The sequence below is a fragment of the Macaca mulatta genome, chromosome 13 (assembly GCF_049350105.2).
Source record: "Macaca mulatta isolate MMU2019108-1 chromosome 13, T2T-MMU8v2.0, whole genome shotgun sequence".
Lineage (NCBI taxonomy): Eukaryota > Metazoa > Chordata > Mammalia > Primates > Cercopithecidae > Macaca > Macaca mulatta.
Genome location: NC_133418.1, coordinates 122,604,462 through 122,628,970, shown reverse-complemented (window position 1 = coordinate 122,628,970; position 24,509 = coordinate 122,604,462). Strand labels below are relative to the sequence as shown.

The 24,509-nt window shown below is 40.4% G+C and overlaps 1 protein-coding gene across 8 annotated transcripts in view; it reads right to left on the bottom strand.

Annotated features, from left to right (window-relative positions):
• Nucleotides 1–24,509, bottom strand: part of MYT1L (myelin transcription factor 1 like) — a 533,658-nt gene that overhangs the window by 440,659 nt on the left and 68,490 nt on the right.

Here is a 24,509-nt window from a genome sequence, read left to right as displayed (position 1 = left end):
AACGACAGGCAACATCAACGGAAAAGGCAGGTGGGCAATCTGCAAATTTGATATTTCATGAATGGAACTGAGAGGTGAAGTCTCCCAGACAGAGCGGAGAGCTGCTGCGGGGAGCTCTCGTTTCTTCCCTGCCTCCGGCATCCCCGTGCACTCGTCTCTTTTTGCTCTGAGTTTCTGTTCCTTTTGTGCCATTCTTTTGTCCATTCTTTTTCCTCCTTTGTCTCTATTTCTCCTTGTCTCTTACTCTAATAACTGATAACCTTATTAAATAAAAGGTAGGCCAGGCACAGTGGCTCACACCTGTAATCCCAGCACTTCTGGAGGCCGAGGTGGGCAGATCACCTGAGGTCAGGAGTTTGAGACCAGCCTGGCCAACATGGTGAAACCCCGTCTCTACTAAGAATATAAAAAATGAGCCAGGCGTGGTGGCACACACCTGTAATCCCAGCTACTTGAGAGGCAGAGGAGGAGAATCACTTGAACAGGGAGGCAGAGGCTGCAGTGAGCTGAGATCATGCCATTGCGCTCCAGCCTGGGCAAAAAGAGCGAAACTTCGTCTCTAATAAATGGTAAAGTTACTATGTGATATATTTCCCAAGTAAAATATTTTATCCTCTACTTTAAAAACTATGGTAATACAGACTCATTTTTTTTTAAAGAAATGTAAATGCTCAAGAAAATACGGGATCAATGGATAACAACATGGTGATGGGGTCGTTTTTAGATGGAGGGAATTTGGATCATTCGATTTTTACTCTTTATCGCTATTTTGAAACAGGACACAATTAAATCTATTTTTTATAGTAGCACAAATTAAAATATATGTATCTAACCTTTGTCTAAGTCTCTCTAAAGCAAATGAGAAAATGATAGTGCAGGTCTTAGTTCCAGATGGACTTGAATTATATTATTTGAAGGTGACAGTTGGGGTTGCTGACATAGCAGTGTCCACATTTTCCAAATACATCCTAGCTTTCTTCCCACAGAGGCAGCCCTGGGGTAAAACACGGGGTCACTCTCCCCGCCAGCCCCGCGCGTGTGGATGCCCCTGGCCTTAGTCAGAGGTTAAGGAGCATATTTCTATTCCTACCACTGTCATGGAGTTGGAAAAAGGGTTCCAATGTTAATAACTTTGATATTTAGGTCAAAAGTCATGTTGTTCAGAACCACAATCAGAATAACGCCCTGATTTTCCTTTCACAGATGTGTCCCTGCGATTTGGGGTTTAGCTTGTGAGTGAACAGTAGCTGCCACTTCACGTACTGGGGAGAGAGAGAGGGAAAAACTAGAGACAAAAAAGTATCATGCTGCAACATGTGAACCCCTTTTATTTATTACTGACACTGGATGCTGTCATGCTACCAAGAATTTTTTTTGAAATTTCTGAATTTTGTGTATTAGTGAATGTGTTAATAAAGTAATAAACTCACAGGTGCTATAACAGCACACTTCCTGCTATATCCAATGGATTAAAAATGTGTGCCCTTAAAAGGGACTTTTAAACCTATATCGGTTTCTTGTAAAATATATCTTTTATTTTTGTGGTGCATCCACCACAAAACACAAATAATCAGAAAAGACGGAAGAACAGGAAGGCAGTGGGGAAGCCCCACGAAGTGAATTTGCCTTTCTTCTGTCCCCGAGCCCAGCACGGCGCGTGCTCCTCTCTCCTCAGTTCTCAGCACCCAGCACGGCGCGTGCTCCTCTCTCCTCAGTTCTCAGCATTGCTCTGGGCTGCCTGTCCACACGCAGCTTTATGAGGCCAGGAACTCACCGGGGCCCTGCAGAAAAGTAGCCGGGAGGACACAGGTTGCACTCCAGCCATGTTGCTTTTATTTATAGGAACACATAAGACTCATATGGTAGCATACATGGGCATCCAAATGCATGTCTTCCTTATATTTTTGTTTGTTGGTTGGTTTTGGATTTTGGTGGGAGCTGAAAGCAAGATGTGTGTGTGTGTGTGTGAGAGGAAAAGGAAGAGAAAGGGAGGAGGAGGAGGAAGGCAGGAAGGAAGGAGGAAAGGCAGGAAGGAAAAGGAAAAAGAAAAAATGTCAGAAGTATGAGCTTGCTTCACTTAAGTAACTGGAAGATCAGAGTTCATTATTAGGAAACTTAAAAGGTAAAACATTCCTAAAAATGAGTCCATGAGCACAGAGACCAGATACAGGTTTTTTCCTCTGCCAATCTCTGCAAAGGAGCACAGGCCCAGTAAATATCTCCCAAATGGAAAAATGAGAAAAACAAACATGTTACTTAATCCAATATTATTAATTTTGCTACAATGTAACTGAGTGATGGTTAACACCACTTAAAGTGCATTCCAGGGGCTTAGTATAAACTAAGTTTTCACCATATATTACGAAAATAACTTGCTGCTTTAGCTAGAAGAAAATGTCCTGCCCTGAGTCTTTTCTCCTTCATCTTTTACTCAGAATTTGGTCTCATGAAGACAATGCCTGCCACATAAGAGAGGCTGTATCAACAAACATGGCAAAAATAAATGTAGTCTTCCATTCATCCACTCAGCTTCCATTTATCAAGCACTGGACACTTGGAATACTGTGGGCATTTCAGAAAGAAGCAGGCAGGGTCCCCAATTCCATGAGACTGTGTATGCCTCATAAGGTGCAATAGCTGTCACCCAGGAGGAAGGCCCATTTCAAGGAGCATTAGCAGGGCCACAAATAGTTTTTGGTCTAGTGAGTGGGCATACACCTAAATCACAATATAAAGTCGAATATGGCTAAGGAGAGTTTATGGCAGAAAATCCCGAGAAAATGAAGAACATTCCTCTACACAAGATGTGCCCAAGTTTTAGCAACGAAGAGGATGGAAACAAGAGAGACCAGCTGTCTAGGAAGGATGCAGGGTTCAGCAAGGTGTCTGTGGAATAGGTTTTAGCAACGAGGAGGATGGAAACGAGAGACCAGCTGTCTAGGAAGGGTGCAGGGTTCAGCAAGGTGCCCATGGAATAGAAGGATGGATGGCTGTCTGTTGACCAAGGGGCAATGTCAGTGGGAGCAGGGGAGAATGAAGGAAGGGCCCCACGTAGAGAGAAGTACCAAGGGAGAGGCTGCCCTGAAGTTGGAAAACCAAAGGAAAAATCAGAAGTGTTGAAGTTGAGGAATCGAAATTGTCTTAAGTAAAAATACACTTTATTACAGTTTCCTAAACAACAAATTAAAATCAAGGTTTGGACAGGCGTGCCCTATTTTAAAAGCCCTCAGAAAGTTTACCATTCAAAGGTATTTTTGGTGAATTCTTTTGCAAAGAGAACAAAATAATTTATGTAAAATAAATAATCTTCTATACAAACTTATCTCTCAAGGTTTACTTCCATCGGGCTATACCTTCACTTGGCATCTCCCTTAATTGGGATGGGGGATTTAAGGTCCCCCGACAAAAGAGGGGCACAAACTAATAGACTTCATAATTTTTTAAGCTAGTTGTGAAGAAGTATCATGCCAAATGACAAACTTCCATGGTACCTAGTTGTGTATAATGTAAAATAGAGTAGACATTTGACTTTGCATGTGGCATGCCTTAAACACCAGGGGCCCTGCAGAAAAGGAGCTGGGAGGCCACATGTTGCACTCAATCCACATTGCTTTTATTTATAGAAACACTAAGACTCATATGGTAGCACATGCAGGAATCCAAATGCGTGTCTGTCTCATATTTTTGTCTTTTGTTTTTGGATTCTGGTGGGAGCTGCGAGCAAAGTAGTGGAGTCACTTTTGGCATCTGATTGTTAGATGACACATTTCAGTATATGAGGAAACAAGGAGGCTCGAAGTTAGCTTCCAGTGGAAAGACGCTCACATCATCGAAAAATGTTCACCCTAATTGGCAACCTTGTTAGCAGCCATTCCAGCAGAAAGACCGCATGCAGCATTGGCAGCGCACACTGACAGGGAAGTTTTTAAATGACTAAATTCCAGACACATCCAAAAGGCAATTAAATACAGATTCCATAATAAAATACTCACACAATCCTGGAGACCATAACTCCAAATACATTTCTATTTCGATCATGCATACTCAGTCCCATAGGAAAATACTCAAACTTATCAAAAGATTTTTATATATCTAACTACATATACCTGCTTTTATGAAAAGTCACAACCTGGGAAAATGCTGACCAGTTTTTGTTGGTCCCTAGTCTTTGTCAGAAAAGCGTAGTTTTCCCAAAGACCAGTCAATGTGGGTTTTTGTGTGTGTCCATTTGCAAAATTAAACAGTAAACTTTTGCAAGATTCTTGGTTGATGGACTTATGAGAAGGGAAAAATAATCTCATAAATAAAAAAGGATAAAAGTGTGCCTTCCACAGTGCTTTATGGTATGTAAAACACTTCTGACCAATTATCTTACTTTATTCTCGCAATATTCTGCACAGTGGACGGGGCACATAATATCCTCATATTCTAAATGAGGAAGTTGAGTCTCGAAGACCGGGCATCCCAAGTTTTGCATATCGGTGATGAGGCCTGAAGTCCTTGGGAGAAGAGAAGCTTGCGCCAACTCAACGTAAGCTGAGCCATCACAGATGAGAGGGGCTCTTTCTGCTACTCAGACTGCAGGTTGCAGGAACAGAGCCAGCTCAGAGGGCAGGTGTGGGGAAGAGGGGAAATGGTGGCAGGAACACAGACTGACTTGATAATATGTGGCCTTTGGCAAGACATGATACTGCCATAGGGCAACTGAATGGGCTGCCCTGCAGCCTGCCTGCTCCAGCCAGCAGTCCAGGTTCTCCCTGCAAACCGAAGGCTAGAGATTCTTCTAGCTCTCTAGCCAGCCCCATCACCTGGGAGAGCTGAGATGGCTACCATATTATTTTGAGGTCCTTATTAGAATAAATATATGGAGAAAAGCTATTTTCCCTTTAGAAGCTATGTGCAACATTGTATCCTGTTGTACATTCTAAATGAAGTATACTTAACAGGAATGGACAATTGGTGTCTAGCACACCACTTGAGTGCTCAGATTAACACAGCATACTCGTATTAGTTTGAGAACAGCTCCCCAGTGTACAGATTATGTTAGCAAGGCTAACTGTTGCAACCAGAATGATTTTTTTTTTTAAAGTAGGCATAGGTGATGGAAAAAGAATCTTGAAAAACAGAGAAAAGGTTGGACGTATGGATAGGAATTATGGAGGGAGATGATTAACGATCTTCAGCAGGCTTCATCGTCTATGTCAAAGCACGCACTGGGCCAGCTGAGGCTGGATGGTGCTGAGCCCTGTAGAGTCCAGGAGAAGCAGGTAGACCGTCCTGAGCTCTAGGCCTACTCCAAGTCACGCGCTTGGTAACTCCTTGAGCCTTGTGTTTCTTTCTTCAGGAGAAGAAAAGACTAGATAAGCTGATCAAGCTTTGAGGCTTGGCAACATTTAAACCAGGAATTCAACAGTTGGTATTACATCTTAATGCTGCCTCTACAGCTCATTCAACGTGTAATGTCGGACAAAACCCTGAACTCTCCTGTAAGAGATCAGGTAAACAGATGCTGCGTATCTGAATTCAAGGCAGTACAGAGCCGCTCCTGGCTTTGGGATCCTTTGAAGCACTTTGGTATCCGAAGTGTTTCTCTGTTTTCCATGTTAAAGGGTTTTGTAACTCTTATAATAAAATTATGAATGTGAATCCTTAACGCCACACCTGGAGATAGGGTGGAAAATGTTTTCGCTTTTGTGACTGTTACAGTAACATCAGCAAGGAACTGTGTTGGGCAAACTACAGGTATGTTAATCAATTTCCACAATTCCAATCATCCATCCATTTCCCACTCACAGACATCTTAGAAACAAATTTTAATCAGAAGAGTATTAAATATGAGGATGCAAAGTACTCATTCTTATAAGATTAGATGCCTATAGATTTCAAATAATCAGAGGAAAGCCCAGAAAGATGAACCATATCCGTTTATATCAATTTATTCATATGGGATATAAGATTTGGCTGTGACATTGGTTGCCCCCTGGATCACCAGGTTGATTGGCTAATGTGACTGGCTAGGCAGGTGTCCTCTTCCTCCCTCAGCACTCCATGTGCGTCCCTCCCGAAGCTGTGTGCTCAGTCGAAGAGGACGACCATCCCCGACAGAGGAGGACCAGTCTCTGGTCAAGGGTATACAAGTAGCTGCGCTCCCCTGCTAGCACCCCCAAACAAGCTCTCACTTTATTCATTATGGAAGGACTGTCAAATGCCATCACTTTATGTAGATGAACTTGGATGTTTCATGTTAAAAAAACGTTCCTGAAACAGTCAGCGAAGATAGAGATCCAACTAAGGTAAATATAAAAAGCTTCTATAATGGAATAACAATTTAACTTTGAGCCCTTAGTTCAAATTAGTTGACGTCATTTTCTAATTTGATGAAAACATCTTTTTAATATACACCACATTTGTAAGGTCACAAAGTTCTGCAACAATGACAGATCTGGGTAGGCACAATAAGAGTCCCCCAAGATGTCTATACCCTCATCCCCAGAACCTGTGAATATGATCCCTTAGGGGACATGTGATTAAGGATCCTGAAATGGGGGATTTTTAAAGTATTATTACCCAGCTGTGCACAATGGAATCATAAAGGTCTTTACAAGTCAAAGAAGAAAGCAAGCTAGCAGAGAGGTGACAATGACAATCACTTAGTAGGTTCTGTGAAGTATACTAGCAGCCCCCAGGAATGGAGGCTCAAGGAGTTACCAAGCTCATGTCTTAGAGTAGGCCTAGAGCTTAGGACGGTCTACCTCCTTCTCCAGGACTCTACAGGGCTCAGCACCATCCACTCTCAGTCGGCCCAGTGTGTGCTTTGATACAGGCGATGGAGCCTGCTGAAGGTCGTTAATCATCCTCCTCCATCATTCCGATCCACACTTCTAACATTTTCTCTGTTTTTCAAGTCAGAGAGGGATTTGGAGATGCTGGGCTGCTGGCTGTGAACGTGGAGGCTGGGCCCAGGAGCTGGAGCACACGGGTGGCCTCTAGAAGCTATAAGGCAAGGACAGGGATTCTCCTCTGGAGCCTTCCAAGGAAATGCAGCCCTGCCAGCTTTGATTTTAGCACAGCAAGACCCATTTTACACTTCTGCCCAGAGAACTGTAAGATAACAAATTTGCATTATTTCAACCACTGTGTTTGCGGGAATTGGTTGCAACTGCCAATAGGAAACTAATACAGGCTCACTGACTGCCCTAGGTCAGTCTCCTCCACCTGAGGCACTTGGTGTGTTTTCCAGCAACTGGTGTACCGAACGAGAGCTAACAGAGAGGTGACAATGTCAATCACACAGTAGGTTCTGTGAAATACACTAGCAGCCCCCAGGAATGGAGAACTTCACCTGCCACAAAAGAGTGAGGTATTTCTGGGTCTTCAATGCTTTTCACCTGAAGAAGTTCCTCATGTTGCATATTTACGCTTCAGACTTTTTCCTCTTACCTTTTTAACAGGTAGCTGGGCTGGGATAGGGAGACAGTGTGGCTGAAATGAGCTGCGTGTGCAGCAACTGAACACCATGAGATGGGTACCGAACAGACCTTTTATAAACCTCAAAAGGGAAAAAGAAAGGAAGCTCATCAGCATGAGACAGGGGTCTCTGTACTTGTGAGGGGGCCTTTTCTTGTCCTTCCTTCAGACAGCTCTGGAGTTAACTAAATCAAAGCAACAGAGACTTACTGAGTGCCTACTGCGTATGAGCGATTGTGCTGTTATTTTTATATGCAAGGTAATTCACAATGCCCACATGAAAATAATCCAGAAGAAGGCATGTGATTCTGTGTAAGAGAAGGCTAGAGGGACTTTAAAAAATTGTAAACCTTGATTTACTTCTGAAGATGAGTGCTAATTAATTTTATCGATCACTTACTTATTAGGAGCTAAAGAATCTTAGCTTTAGTGAATTAAATTACATCTCAAGTTTATGAACATGTTCAATGCTTTTTAAGAAGACCATGGGGTGAGAATCCTAGCACACAGTCCACAGAGCATGGGGGCTGAGTGTCGAACTCACTGGTGAGCACTGTTGTGATTTGGACAATTCCATAGACTTCATAATGAGAATGTGATTGGGTGGTATGACCTTTGAAAAAAAATCAGTCAGTCACGAGTAACTTCCTACTTATTAATAATAACAATGAGTGGAAATGGATTAAACTCTCCAGTCAAAAGATAAAGAGTGGCTGGATGGATGAAAGAAAAAGACCCAATACCTGTAAAGATACACATAGAGTGAAAATAAAGGGATAAAAAAGATATTTCATTCAATGGAAATGAAAAAAGAGCAGGAGTAGCTATACTTACACCAGACAAAATATATTTCAAGACAAAACTGTAAGATACAAAGAAGATCATTATATAATGATAAAGGGGTCAATTCAGCAAGATGATATGAGAATTGAACATATATATGCTCCCAACGCTGGAGTATCCCCATATATAAAGCAAATATTATTAGAGCTAAAGAGACAGATAGACCTCAGTACAATAATAGCTGGAGACTTCAACAGCCCACTTTCAGCATTGGACAGATCTCCCAGGCAGAAAAATCAACAAAGCAACATTTGACTTAATCTGCATTATAGAACAAAATGGACCTAACAGATATTTAAAGAACATTTCATTCAATGGCTACAGAACATTGATTCTTCTCTTCAGCACATGGATCATTCTCAAGGACAGATTACATGTTAGGTCAAAAAATAAGTCTTAAAACATTCAGAAAATTGGAAATAATATCAAGCATCTTCTCTGATCACAATGGAATAAAACTAAAAATCATTAACATGAATAATTTTAGAATTTAATGAATTTTACAAAATACATAGAAATTAAACAACATGTTCCTGAATGACCAGTGGGTCAGTGAAGAAATTAAGCATAAAATTGGAAACTTTCTTGAAACTAATGATAACGGAAACAAAACATACCAAAAACTATGGAATACAGTGAAAGCAGTACTAAGAGGGAAATTCACAGCTGTAAGTGCCTACGTCAGAAAAGAAAAACTTCAAATAAACAACCTAAAAATGTATCTTAAAGAACTAAAGAAGAAACAGCAAAGCAACCCAAAACTGAGAAGAAAATAAGTAATAAAGATAAGAGCAGAAATAAATGAATTTGAAATGAAGAAAACAATACAAAAGATCAATGAAACACTTTTTTTCCAAAAAGTAAACAAATCTGACCATTAGCCAGATTAACTAAGCAAAAAAGAGAGAAGATTCAAATAAATAAATTAAAAAAAAAAAAACAGATGAAAAAGGAGACATTAAAACTGATATCACAGAAATTCAAAGCATCATTAGTGGCTAATATGAGCACCTATATGCCAATAAATTGGAAAATCTAGAAGAAATTGATAAATTCCTAGACAAATGCAACCTACCAAGATAGAACCATGAAGAAATCCAAAACCTAAACCCATAACAAGTAATGATATCAAAGCCATAGTAAAAAGTCCAGTAAAGAAAAGCCCAGGACCCAATGGCTTCACTGCTGAATTCTACCAAGCATTTAAAGAAGAACCAATACCAATCCTACTCAAACTGTTTCAAAAAATAGAGGAGAAGAGAATACTTCCCAACTCTTTCTATGAGGCCAGTATTACCCTGACACCAAAACCAAAGACACATCAAATAAAGAAAAATACAGGCCAATATGTCTGACAAACACTGATGCAAAAATCCTCAACAAAATATTAGCACACTGAATTCAACAATACATGTAGAAGATCATTAATTATGACCAAGTGAAATTTATCCCAGGATTGCAAGGATGGTTCAACATTTACAAATCAATCAATGTCATACACGATATCCACAGAATGAAGGACAAAAACCATGTAACCATTTCAATTGATGCTGAAAAAGCATGTGATAAAGTTCAACATAGCTTTATGATAAAATCCCTCAAAAAACTGGGTATAGAAATAACATACCTCAACATAAGAAAAGCCATATATGACAGACCTACAGCTAGTATCATACTGAGTGAAAAGCTAAAGACTTTTGTCTTAGATCTGAACATGACAAAGATGCCCACTCTCACTACTGTTATTCAAGATAGGACTGAAAGTCCCAGCCAGATCAACCAGACAAGAGGAAGAAATAAAGGGCATTCAAATTGGAAAGGAAGAAGTAAAGTAGTTCTTCTTTGCAGATGATATGATCTTATATTTGGAAAAAACTAAAGATTCCACCAAAAAATGATTAGAACTTATAAATTCAGTAAAGTTGCAGGATACAAAATTAACATACACAAATAAGTTGCATTTCTATATGTCAATGCTAAACAATCTGATAAAAAAATAAGAAAAGTTTACTATAGCCGCAAATAAAAATAAACACCTAGGAATTAACTGAACCAAAGAAGTGAAATATCTCTACAATGAAGACCATGAAATAATGAAATAAATTAAAGAGGACATAAAAAATAAAAAGATATTCAATGTTCATGAATTGGAAGAACAAATATTGTTATAATGTTGATGTTACCCAAAGCAATCTACAGATTCAATGCAATCTCTATTAAAATACCAATGATATTCTTCACCAAAATAGAAAAAAAACAAATCAAAATGAATTAAAGCCTTAAATGTAAGACCTCAAACGATGAAACTACTACAGGAAAACATTGGATAAACTCTCCAGGACATCGATCTGGACAGATTTCTTGGGTAATACCCCACGAGCTCAAGCAACCAAAGCAAAAACGGACAAATGGGATCACACCAAGTAAAAAAGCTTCTTCACAGCAAAGGAAACGTCAACAAAGTGAAGAGACAACCCACAGAATGGGAGAAAATATTTGCAAACTACCCATCTGACAAAGGATCAATAACCAGAACATATAAAAAGCTCAAGCAACTTTATAAAAAAATCTAATAATTTGATTAAAAATAGGCAAAATATTTGAATAGACATTTCTCAAAAGAAGACATACACATATCAAACAAGCATATGAAAAGGTGTTCAACGTTACTGATTATCAGAGAAATGCAAATCAAAACTGCAATGAGATATCATCTCAGCCCAGTTACAGCGGCTTCTATCCAAAAGATAGGCAATAACAAATGCTGGATAGAACGCTGAGAAAAGGGAACCCTTATAAACTCTTAGTGGAAATGTAAATGAGTACAACCACTACAGAGAACAGTTTGAAAGTTTCTCAGAAAACTAAAAATACAGTGGCCATAAAATTCAGCAATCCCATTGCTAGTTATATACTTAAACAGAGGAAATCAGGTAATTGAAGAGATCTCTGCACTCCCATGTTTGTTGAAGGTCTGTTCACAGCAGCCAATGTTTGGAAGTAACCTAAGTGTCCATCAGGAGATGAATGGATAAGAAAAATGTGGTGCATATACGCAATGAACTACTATTCAGCCATAAAAAATGAGATTCTGTCATTTGCAACAAAATGGATGGAACTGGAAATCATTATGTTAAGAGCAATAAGCCAGGCACAGAAAGGCAAACATTACATATTCTCACTTATTTGTCGGATCTAAGAATCAAAACAATTGAACTCATGAAGATAGAAAATAGAAGGAATGTCACCAGAGGCTGGGAGAGTAGTAAGGGGCCAGGCAGGGAAGTGGGGATGGTGAATGGGTACAAAACACAAACAAAACCAAATAAGGCCTAGTACTTGATGGCACAACAGAGAGACTATAGTCAATAATAATTTAATTGTACACATAAAAATAACTAAAAGAGTGTAGTTGGATTATTTGTAACACAAAGAATGCTTGAGGGGATGGATACCCAATTCTCCATGATGTGATTATTGTACATTGCATGCCTGTACCAAAATATCTCTTGTACATCATAAATATATATACCTATCATGTACCCATAGGAACTAAAAAGGAAATTAGAAAAAAGAAAAATCCAGTCAGCATAATTTATCCATTGCATATTTTCTAGTTATTCTCTTTAAAGATCCCACTCTTTAAATATCTAAAGAAAAACATTAATTATAGCATGATTTATACTTAAAAATGTTTAAAATTAGAAAATGTTAAATACATTATGATCAGTTCTGCAAACAAAATATTTTGCTGACTTAATGTTTACCTGGAACTTTTATGACATGAAAAATGTTCATAATGTAAGGTGAAGTACAAAATCTTATTAAATGTTAATGTATATGATAAAAGCTATTACCTCTAATCGTGGAATTAGATCATTCTGTCCTTCAGGATACATTTTTAAGGCACATACCCTGAATCCTCATTTACAGGTACGTTGTGAAATTAGAGGTGATTTATTTTTCTCTTATAATTTTCTTTACTTTCTTTAATTTGCTTACAATGAGCCTATATTCCTTTGATTAGTGAGATAACAAGAAAAACTACTGTATAATGACCTAGACATGGAGATATGTCCGCTGCAGCTCAGGCTTCACTCTCCTGCCCTGGGCAAGCGGTATCACTCCACCAGCTCTTTCAGGGTTTCCGCCCGTGAATGCCATCACCAATGCTGTCTGCCCACACCACGCTTCCAACTACAGAAGCCTGGCATGACAGGACTGTACCTCCCCACCTCCTGCCCCACTCCAGCTGACTTGCACCCTCACATTCTGTTTTTATGAAGCGCTGTTAGTCCAAGGAATGCACCCAGTAGGCACCTGGACATTGAGGAAGTACATAAGCCAGCAAACCAAGTGCACTGTTTTTATTAACACCAGGTAAATTCAGTTTTCACTAGGTTATTCCAAGCTACTAGATCCAATGACAATAGATCTATTATAGGATCTGAAAGCTCTAATATATCTGTTTTCAAAAATGCCTTATTCTCACAGAAAATTTACCCACGACTAATACAAGAGCATCATTTGAGCATCTAATAAGGGCCAGGTTCAATATAGAAACAGAAAAAAAGAAAAAAGGAAGGAGGGAGGGAGGGAGGGAGGGAGGGAGGGAAGGAAGGAAGGAAGGAAGGAAGGAAGGAAGGAAGGGAAGGAAGGAAGGAGGGAGGAAGGGAAGGAAGGAAGGAGGGAAGGAAAGGAAGGGAGGGAGGGAGGAAGGGAAGGAAGTAAAGGGAGGGAGAAAGAAGAGAAGAGAGGAGAGGAGAAAAAAGAAAACACAGGGAATGGCAAGGCAAGGCAGGCAATGGGGACCACAGCAGGCATCTAAAAACTATAACAGATGAAATGAGATTTACCTGAAGTTACCTAAATTTTGACCAGGGGAAAACGTAAACTAAATTCAGCTGTCCTTGTTACCAAATTCTCCATTCCTCCTCTCAGGTGTTCCAGTGGTGAAGAGAAGCCAGGCTCTCTGTTACCCTGTCTCAGCCGACTTTCCTGGCTTCTCTCTCAAAGAGGGTGCCCAAATGGTCTGCCCCAAGCTCCTCTCTCCTGCCTGCCTCCGCTTACCTCTCTTTGTCCCGACTGCCCTTTTAACTTAAACATTCCCCCTGAATACCAGCGCATGCTTCAGGTTCCCGGCTAAGATTCAGCCCTCCCATGGTCTCTTTCTGAACCCAGGAGACCTCTCGGGATCTCAGCTCCAGCCCTGGTCTGTGTCTGGGCATGAGTCCACACTGCCCGCCACAAGCTGGTCTTCCTATTGACGTGCACGGACGGAAGCTGGTCCCTCCATTCTACAATCCAGGAGAGACTCAGGGATGGCTCCCCAGAGGGATCAGTGCAGAAACTACTCTTGCATCCAGCAGAATTCTTGTTTTAATTCTATAACAGATTTCTAAATTCTTGAATATAAAAGCAACAATGACACCACAGGTGTGTTGCTGGTGGATGGGCGGGGTGTTGAAGGGGGAAGACAGCAGCAGGGAGGGCCCTGGCACACAAAGCTCCCCTGTCCTCACCATCAAAGACCACATCTCCAAGGCTAAAGGAAAGAGGCCCTCGTCTTCATCTGTCCTCACTTCCCCAATGAAAAGCATCCCTGGGTGTGCTCAGTGGGGTGCTCTATGTCTTCCAAAATGCCTTCCCCTCTTTCTTCCTACCGCTATGTGAATCTTTCTAGAACATTCTGGGGCCTATAACATTGTAAATAAGATCATTCTCTCCTTCAGGACACCTTTTTAGGGCACATATCCTGAATCCTCATTTACATCTACAGTCAAGGAAGTAAAATTTTTTTAAAAAACTAAAACAAATTTCTATCCCTCACCTGAAAGCTTTTATTTTCAGTAAAGGTCTTAGACAACTTTTTTCTGCAAAATTTTAGAGCCAATCAAAGAGAAGAATATATAAAAATAATGTGGCTTTTGCTATTGTGGCACCTTTGAAAAAGGAAAAAAAGAATTAAAAAAAAAGAAAGAAAAGAGAAAGAAACAGCATTGCTCACCAGGACACCTGTGAGCCGGAACAGGCTCCACTGTCCAGCCTGGTATCCATTCCAGCTGCAGCTTTTGCTACCCAACTCCCAGGAGCCTCCCTTCTCTGAGAACAGGGCTCACTGGCTTCCACACAATGACTTTGCCTTGAAGGTGCTGAGGAGAGCGTTAACGCGCTTTCTCTACTCTACCACCTTTGGCTGAGTCAGCATATGAAATTTCTGGATAATAGTCCACACAGAGCATTGCTCAGCGGGAAATCTCGGTAATGGCACGGCCCAGAGTCACAGACTGATAATGTCTTCACTTCTAATGCTCTATAGGGGAAAGGGGAATGCAGTTAAAAGGAAGGATTGGGAACGCGTTTGTAAAAATGAGTGCCAAGAAGGGCATGCAAAGTAAAACACAGGATCACAGAAGAGAAATGCACCAAGGAGGCTGAGAGCTGAGAAGAGAAAGAACTCCCAGTTCATGCACAGGAAGCAGGGAAGGAGAGCAAGTCTGAAACAGGAAGCGGGGCAGCAGAGGAAGTTGGAAACAGGAAGCGGGGCAGGAGGGCAAGTCGGAATTTCCTGGAAACAATCATTCCAGCCACTGCCACTCTCCTAACATCTGCCTTCAGTGAGACTGTGAGTTAACTTTCATCTTAAGCTTAAAACGTGTTTTATTTGAAAAAATTACATAGTCTGGGGAAAATGCTCCAAAATATAAAGACACACATATATGTACCCCCAGCACACTATGTATATAAAAAAACCGAAATTGAAGGCTCCCTATGATAAGTATGAAAGGAATGTTGTGCACCATGGCCATGGTTTTACTCACAGAATTCTGCATTGTTTATTGTGTATCCCAAATAGTATGTGCTACCTTTTGCAGATTTGCAACATACAAGATTTTGCATAAGAGTTTGCATATATTTGTCCAATGCACATATAACTAAGCAAATAATCTACTTTTATATGAGATTCAATCAATGCCATTCATGGGGAAAATCTTCAACAATGACTGCAGATCAGACCTGGATTTGGGCTTTAGAGTTGAACTCCATCAATCCATGGATAAGGAAGCAGAGGCCCTGGGAGGTGAACAAGTCACTCAACAGCTGCTGGATCTCTGGGAGGCCTCAGGGCTGGGCTGCACCTCAGGAGACTGTGATAAGACACTGATGTGGGCATTTTCCAGAGGGGTCAGAGCTGCTGAGAGCAGGGACTCTGGAGCCACGTTGCCGGAGTGGCCTCCATGCCCCCATTTCCTTATCAGCACAATGGTTGTTGTGAAGATTAGACAGATTCATACATGAATCTTACATACAGTGCGCTTCTTAGAGCACTGGCTGCCACATAGATCAATAAATCTTAGCTATTATTAGTACTTAGTATTTTGTTTTAAACACCCTGAAAATGCCCCATAGATACAGAATGGCAAGATTACACAGAAAGATGCAAAATGTTCATTTTTTTTTCCTAATGAAAGTGCTTATTGTCATCTCCTCTTTCCATTTTTACTTAAACTTTAATTTTCATCACAAGAATCACAGTTTGTCCTTCTGACCAAGAAAATTGTCCTCCAACTGGTCTGCCATACAGCCCCAACCACTCCTCATTTTTTATTTTATTTTCCTCTTGCCCAAACTTTTTCTACAAGGAAATGATCTATATTTTTTCTCTACTTCTATAATATACATGTGCCATATTCTTTCCTGCATAAATATTTCCAGTTTATTTTTTGTTTTTATAATATTTAGCCCATCTGCCTCCAGGAAAGATTTGAAGTGATTTAAAATAAAAGACATGTGAATGTTTAATAATTAATAACAATAGGCCAAAGGGAAGGGTCTATGGAAAGAGATAATTTTATAGAAAATAAATAGTCTTGTGATTTTTAAATGTTTTGTTTTCCTAAATGTAGGAAGTGATCCTCTTTCTCCACTGAACACCATTTATGGTTCATCCTGCAGCTCCCCATCCTGACAGCCTTTCTGGGCTGCCCAATTACAGGGTGATTTCTTACCCCACTAAATTTCCAACACACACTCATTACCCTTCCATCCATGCCATGCAATATATCAGGAGAATATTTGTGGAGGGGGCGGGGGTTGTTAGTTTTTAAGCACAAGTCTTATCTTCCTGCTCAGCCCTAAGCCTCCTCACATACAACTCTTTGCTCCAGACAAGGGTAATGACTGCCCTCAGAGCATCAGAGCAGCTGCAAACCCACCTAGAAAGGAAGGGAGAAAGGAGCCACACGGCGAAATCATTCTGCGATTTTCACTGGAAATTCAAATTACTCTGGAAACGTTATCTACATCAGCCCTCATTTGCAACTGGATTTTCAAAATATTTGAATAATTTTGTTTTCTAAAAATATGAATCACTTGAACATAAAACATTTACAGAACGAAGGCTGGGCCGTCATCCTGTTTTTAGCTATTTGTCACACATACCCATGTGGATGCCTGCAGTGACAGGTACAGAAGCCGTCTTCATCCTCGTCACACCCATGACCATATTAGGGTGGCTGTTGTGAAACAAAGCAAGCTCTGGAGGCCGTTTCTAGTCCCACTGCTTTCTGCACCATCACGGATATTGTCTTTCATCTGGGATGAGAGCAGTAACAACTTATATCTGTTAGGGGGCCTGTTGAAGTGATGAAAATTGTGAACACCTTACCCTTTACTGAGGCTGAATTAACTCATGGCAACAGCCTTGCTTTGCTCCCTGGTACTTTTCTGCAGCTGCTGGGTCTCATTAAATAGGGAGCCATTGCGGGGTAAAAGGACAGCTTGTTTTCTAAAGAGAAGGTCCACCTGGCCTTGCCACAGATGGAGATTACTGTTAATCACCTCTGTAACCGTCTTCACTCACCTCAGGCCAAAACAAGACCTCAGGTGAATAGACAGAGGCTCCAGGCTGTAGATGTGAGCGCAGTGTTCTCAGTGCTGACATGGCGCATTGCTCAAAGAGGTGTGAGGCCAAATTGGCCCTCAGGCCGAGGCCGGCGTGGGTACCATCAGCAACTTGAAGGGCCACACCTGAAAGTTTAAATGATTACTCCAGTGAGCGACTTAGGCTTTCTTAGGAAAGTGAATGAGGGTTTCAGATCAACGGTTGCCCAACTGTGGCCACAGGTCTAATTCAGGTGCCACCTATTTTTATAAATAAGGGGTTTTAAAACACAGCCATAGCCTCACATTTCCATATTATCTGTGCTGCTTAATGCTACAGCAGCAGAATGGAGTAGTGGCAACAAGAACCATCTGGCTCTAAGGTCAAACATATTTACTATCTACCTTTTAAGGATAAAGTTTGTCAACTACTGTTTTCCACCATTTCTCTGCAAACAGAAATCCAAAGAGATGCTATAACCTTTAGAACCTTGTGCAGAGGGCGTATGAAGAAACTGAGCACAGGACAATAAGCAGCATTTAGGAATTGTGTGAGAGTACAAAATGCTCCTTTTTTAAAGGAGAGATCACTGATTGCGCCATATGGCCAGGTAATGCTGACATAAACATCCAAAGCCGTCATAAGAAGCAAAGGCATAGCAGTCACTATGTCAGCAGTGACAAATGGGCTGAGGATTGATACAGGGGAAGTGCAAAGCAAATGTCTGCTATTCATGTCTGTTCACATGTATGTGAGTGTGCATGTGTGTGCAAATGCCATTTGTATATCCACACAGACACACATGCACTTATAAACATATGTGTAGTCATACATACATAGGTTGCTGCCTCCCTGATGTTACCAAAAAACAGATTTTCAACGTTCACCTTGCTTCACCTGGAGAGCTTAGTGAACTATGCATTCCTGGGCCCCGCCCCCAGAGTTTCCGATTCTGTGGAATTGGAATGGGGCCCAGAACTTCCTTTTCTAAGAAGCCCAGTTGATGCTCCTGTGGCTGATCAGGGCACCCCACTGAGAACACTGCTTAAGAGAATCATCACTGTTCCCGGATTAGTAGGACCTCTGGATACCTCCTATGGAGTGAAAATTAATTCAGGTGAAATGCAGCCCCTGCAATTTGTCATTATGACTTTGAACTTGGGGCTCATATTGGAAATGACTGACAGTTTTCTCTATCAATGTTGTCTTAATGCCCTGGGATTGTTTATCCGGGTTGGAGCCATAAGGATCTTGAAAGAGCCAATCTTGGCCGCGGTGGCTCATGCCTGTAATCCCAGCACTTCGGGAGGCCGAGGCGGGTGGATCATGAGGTCAAGAGGTTGAGACAATGCTGGCCAACATGGTGAAACTCCGTCTCTACTAAAATTACAAAAATTAGCCAGATGTGGTGGCACATGCCTGTAGTCCCAGCTACTTGAGAGGCTGAGGAAGGAGAATCGCTTGAACCCAGGAGGTAGAGGTTACAGTGAGCTGAGATCACACCACTGCACTCCAGCCTGGGTGACAGGGTAGGACTCCATCTAAAAAAAAAAAAAAAAAAAAAAAATTCCTATCTCTTTTTCATACTCAAGAGTCCAGTGAAAAATACCTGCAAGTTCTCCACAAAGGCCTTCCTCTTTAATAATACAGAGCCTGTATTATTAAAGATTATTAAAGATGACAGATTAATAATACAGAGCCTGTATTATTTAAAGAGGAAGGCCTTTGTGGAGAACTTTCAGGCATTTTTCACTGGGTTCTCGAGTATGAAAAAGAGATTGGATTTTTTATTTTTATTTTTATTTTTATTTTTGAGACTGAGTCTTGCTCTGTCATCTGGCTGGAGTGAAGTGGTGTGATCTCGGCTCACTGCAACCTCCACCTCCCAGATTCAAGCGATTCTTCTGTCTCAGCCTCCTGAGTAGCTGTGGTCATTAGAGAAATCCAAATCAAAACCACAATGAGATACCATCTCTCGCCAGTTAGAATTGTGATCATTAAAGAGTCAGGAAACAAGATGCTGGAGAGGATGTGGAGAAATAGAAATGCTTTTACACTGTTGGTGGGAGTGTAAATTAATTCAACCATTGTGGAAGACAGTGTGGCAATTCCTCAAGGATCTAGAACCAGAAATACCATTTGACCCAGCCATCCCATTACTGGGTATATACCCAAAGGATTATAAGTCATACTACTATAAAGACACATGCACATGTATGTTTATTGCAGCACTGTTCACAATAGCAAAGACTTGGAACCAACCCAAATGCCCATCAATGATAGACTGGATAAAGAAATGTGGCACATATACAACATGGAATATTATGCAGCCATAAAAAAGGATGAGTTCATGTCCTTTGTAGGGACATGGTTGAAGCTGGAAGCCATCATCCTCAGCAAACTAACACAGGAACAGAATACCATACACACCATGTTTTCACTCATAAATGTGAGTTGAACAATGAGAACACATGGACACAGGGAGGGGAACATCACACACCAGGCCCTGTCAGGAGGTGGGGTCTGAGAGAGGGATAGCATTAGGAGAAATACCTAATGTAGATGACAGGTTGATGGGTGCAGCAAACCACCATGGCACATGTATACCTATGTAACAAACCTTCACGTTCTGCACATGTATCCCAGAACTTAAAGTATAACAATAAAAAGAAAATACAGAGTCTGTCTTTCTAATTGAAAACAATTCATCATAGCAGACCTTTGAATTGGGAAAAGCAATCTATGAAAAGGAATATTGCCCTCCTGTACAGTGACCTTTCTTCCTTCTATTCATTTTGCACTAAAATTAGGAGAGTACCACCTTCCGAACTTCCAGGCTTCTGTAAGCCTCTTGGGTATGAAAGACCCATCAATTACTCTTTTCTTGATGGGCAAATTCAGAAGGAGAAAAGAAAAAGGAAATTCCAGCAAAAAACAAAAACAAACCAACCAACCAACCAAACAAAAAACAATAAAAACAAAGAGTAAGTCCTGGAAAGAAATATCAGAGACATCAGGAGTCCTTTAACCCTTAGGTCTAATGTTGTGAGAATTATTTAATCTCATTATCTGATGGTTCACTCTCAGGTGTTATATTCAAAGACTAAGAATGAGCAAGACATACCCTTAGGTTGTGCATATCACCTGGCATCCTGGGACAACATAGATGTCCATCAGCAGGTAGATGGACAAAGAAGGTGTTAGTGTATATGAATAATGGAATGGCATTCAGCCTTACAAATGAAGGGAATCCTGTCATTTGCCACAATGTGGATGAACCTAGAGGACATCACGTTTAATGAGATAAGCAGACACAGAAAGAAAAACACTCGATGATCTCACTCACATGTGGAATCTAAAAAAGTCCACTCAAAGAAACAGAGTAGATGGTGGCTGCCGGGTGCTCGAGGGGGTGGGGGATGCAGAGAGATGCCATTCAAGGAAGAGAAAACCTTATCAGACAGGAGAAGTATGTCCTGGAGCTCTAACGCACAGCATGGTGACTATGGTAAATAGCACTGTATCGTATATTTGGAATTTGCTAAGAGAGTAGCCTCAAGGGTTCTCTTCACTAATTTTTAAAAAATGGAACTGTGTGAAGTGATAGATGTATTAGTCAGCTAGATTGTCGTATCCTTTCCCAATGTGTGTGTGTGTGTGTGTGTGTGTGTGTGTGTGTGTATCACATCATCACGTTGTGTATCTTAAAGATATATAATTTTTATTTGTCAATAATATTTTAAAAGAGCTGAAAAAAATATCAGGAATATGTTCCCAAAGTGAAAATTGTGACCTGAAAATCTACAAACTTTTAGGATTAATGGGAAAATTAAAATCACATTCTGACTGACCCTCTCCTTATAGAAAATGTGGCTAGTATTGATCCATTCCAGGGAGTGCTAATCCCCCTGGGATGGAAGGCAAGGTACAAGTCATCCCGACAGCAGACGGGCTGCAGAGTTGGGAATCCTGGGTTTGAGCCCTGTCAATGTGTGTCACTGGTTTGAGCCCTGTCAATGTGTGTCACTGGTTTGAGCCCTGTCAATGTGTGTCACTGGCCAGGTTTGCTAGGTCACGTTGTTTAACCTTCCTGAGCTCTAGTTTGTTTCACATAGAAAGAAAAAGAAAAAGCAGTGGCCAGGGATTTTGTGAAGACACAATAGCCTAATGTATGTGAAAAATGTTTCAGAAACAGTCAAGCTCCTTCACATGCCTCCTCCGCCACAGCCTCCGCAGCCCAGGCTCTGACAACGAGCAGGGGATCATATCACACATGTCATGACATCAGCACGGCCTGGCTCCTTCTAAACAAGATCAGAGTATCCATGCCATTCCTTCGTGTTTTCAGGTCCACTCACCAAGCATGGAGACGACATTACAGAGAGAAACAGGATTCACGATGCGTGACGAGATTTTACACGTGGCTTCCCGCGACTGACATGTGATGCTGAAAAGTTATTGGCTAAAGTTGTCTGCGCCTCCGTGACCCCATCTGTGAAGTGGGTACTGGAGTAAAAAAACTTGACAAAATTTTCCTGAGGATCAGACGAGAAAAGGTTTGTGAATAGAACTTTGAAATTGTAAAGGCACACACAGACTTCAGTGCCTATTATTGCATAACACCTCTAAGAATTTTTACTGTATCTCAAGTGAAAATGACAGGTTTGATTGAAGAATCATAGAGACAAACCAGAAACTGAATGCCGTGCTTGTGAGTTACGATTTCACAACTTCTAGAACCATTCACACTTCTAATTTTGCAAGGCTGATAGCAGAACTACTTCAGCCTAAGTCATCTGTATCCTGCTGGAGGGACTTTGGAATTTCTTTCTTTCTACCTTTCTGTTTTACATACTTTTTTCTATCTCACAGAAGCTTACTTTGCTGGCGATTTATTAATTTTTGTTATATTATACCAAGCCTCTGCTTTATTAAAATTCCCTAAAAGAATTTTCCCTAGATTTCCTTTAGTTTTATTATTTTTCTCTTTGCAGTGGAAATATATTTCCCAGCCCATGTGGCACAATCATCTGCAGGGTGTCTTCAGAATCGGACACTCAGCGGGCTGCTCATGGGTGAGGTGAGGAGGGGATGATTTGTCTGTTTTGTTGTCACGGTAATGTCTTCCAGGACAATGCTCCTAGCATTTCTCTTGGGAAATCTGCCAGATTCTAAAACATACTACTCTCAGGAGCCTTTCCTTGATCCTTGTTACGGTGTTACTTATCAGATTACTCAGAGATTGGGCACCACCAAATCCTGTCTCAGGAAGTCTTGGTTAGGCAACATTTGCCTCAGTCCATTGCCCCACACTCAACTCACCCTACAGCCTTTCCTCCCTGTTGGGGTGTGTGTGTGTGTGTGTGTGTGTGTGTGTGTGTGTGTGTTTCCACAATGTGTCTACAATAGAATCTCCAACTTTTTTGTTTCACAATTTCTTTGCATTTGGTTGTTCTTACCATCAAGTCAAAACAGAAAACTACATTTCTATTGCACTTATACACTATGTCTTTTGATATTGTAGTTCATTTGCATCATAAATCTGATTACAGTCTTTTAGACAAATCGGAAATGAAGAAAGAATATTATAAACTAGGAACATAACTGTATCATCTACTAATGTTAAATAGACACAAAATTATTTGAATGGAACTAAGAAGATAATTAACAAACCCCTGGGAGAGCCACAGCATTAGTCCTCCCACCGTTAGGTAGGAAACAGAATTATCTTCCATTGCCAAGTCCTCAAAACTCCTGTCAATAGGGAGTTGGCTGGTGAGATGTTAAGATTTGGCTAATGAGGCAAATAGCAGAATTTGGCAAAAAACACATTTATGTTAGAAGTTAAAAAGAAGTAAGTAAGAGAGTTGTGCAGATACAAAAACAACTTCTACAATTGAAAATAATGGATTTGTGGAGATCTTCAGACCATTAAAATATTAGGCAGTGGCTTAATGATTATGTGCTTCTGGTAAATGAAGACTGAAAGTAAAACCTAAGTCAGGGAATTTATGCTCTTGATTATTACAACGTTTTCTGGAGCCAGTCAGGAAGAAGGACATGCACTAGGAACATCCTTCATTTCTTAAAAGAATAAAAATAAATTGAAAACATACACAGGGAAACAAATTGTTGGAATGAGATAAAACTTTAATGCTTAATGTTTCCCAAAAGGGTACTATTAAATTTAAAAAGTACATGATAAAATGAACCCAACTCAAAGTTGAGTCACGGACATTCTATGATCCATGGATGCAGTCAGACACGCCTTAACATAGCTCCTGGAGTCTGGAGTTTTGTGTATTTTTAAAGTTTTTCCACTGTTGAATCCCAACAGCTAGAATAGTGTCTGACATAATACAGGCACTGAATAAATATTTGTGAAATAAGTAAATAATCAACTTTGGGGGAAGAATAATGAAGGAATGAATGTGTGTTTTATCTATTTCCTCAGTTTTCTTTCTGGGATTATTTATAAAATATCCAATTTTGCCGTAATATCCTGTCAAGCAAAATACTTTCACAAATAATTATGATTCCCGAAGCCACAACATCTGACCTGTCTTTGCAGCTGGTTGGAGCTTTTCTAGCCCACCCAAAGTTCAAATGACTTCTGTACAATTCCAAATAAAGGCATGTGTTTCAATGCACAGCATTTTTCCTTCATAGATTATGTTATGAACAGTGATTTATTGGAAAAGAATTTTGATGTTTTTACCCCAGGTGATAGGCACAAATATATATGTGTGTGTGTGTGTATATACATATATAATTTATATATGTAATTTTTGTGTGTGTATATATATACACACACACACAAATTACATATATATTTATATATATACAAATTATATATATAAATTATATATATATATATCACAGGTAATAAACATCTAGGTCTTCAATGAAGGAAACACAATAGCATAAAGTGAACATATAAAATATTTTTCCCAAAAGGCAGGGCAAAAGACACAAGCAAAATTTCCAGATATAAAACACACTGAAACTAATAACTTTTAAATGAGAACTATCATTGCCCTTGGAGAAAGTAGTCAAATTTAATTCTTCCCTGAATGACAACATGCAACTTCCTTTTTTGATGAATTAATTGATTAGGATTCCTGTGAACAGTCTTGTTTCAGCGTTTGTGAAAGTCGTGCATTTATAATCACTTTGAAAATGGAACAGAAGGAGAACCCTACTGGGAGGAGTGAGGAGAGCCAATCACCTCCCAGCTCCAGGGTAAACGACGCCCTCTACTTACATCCCAGAAACAAGGGGTGCTGCACATATGCAAAACCCGGTCACAGAGTGT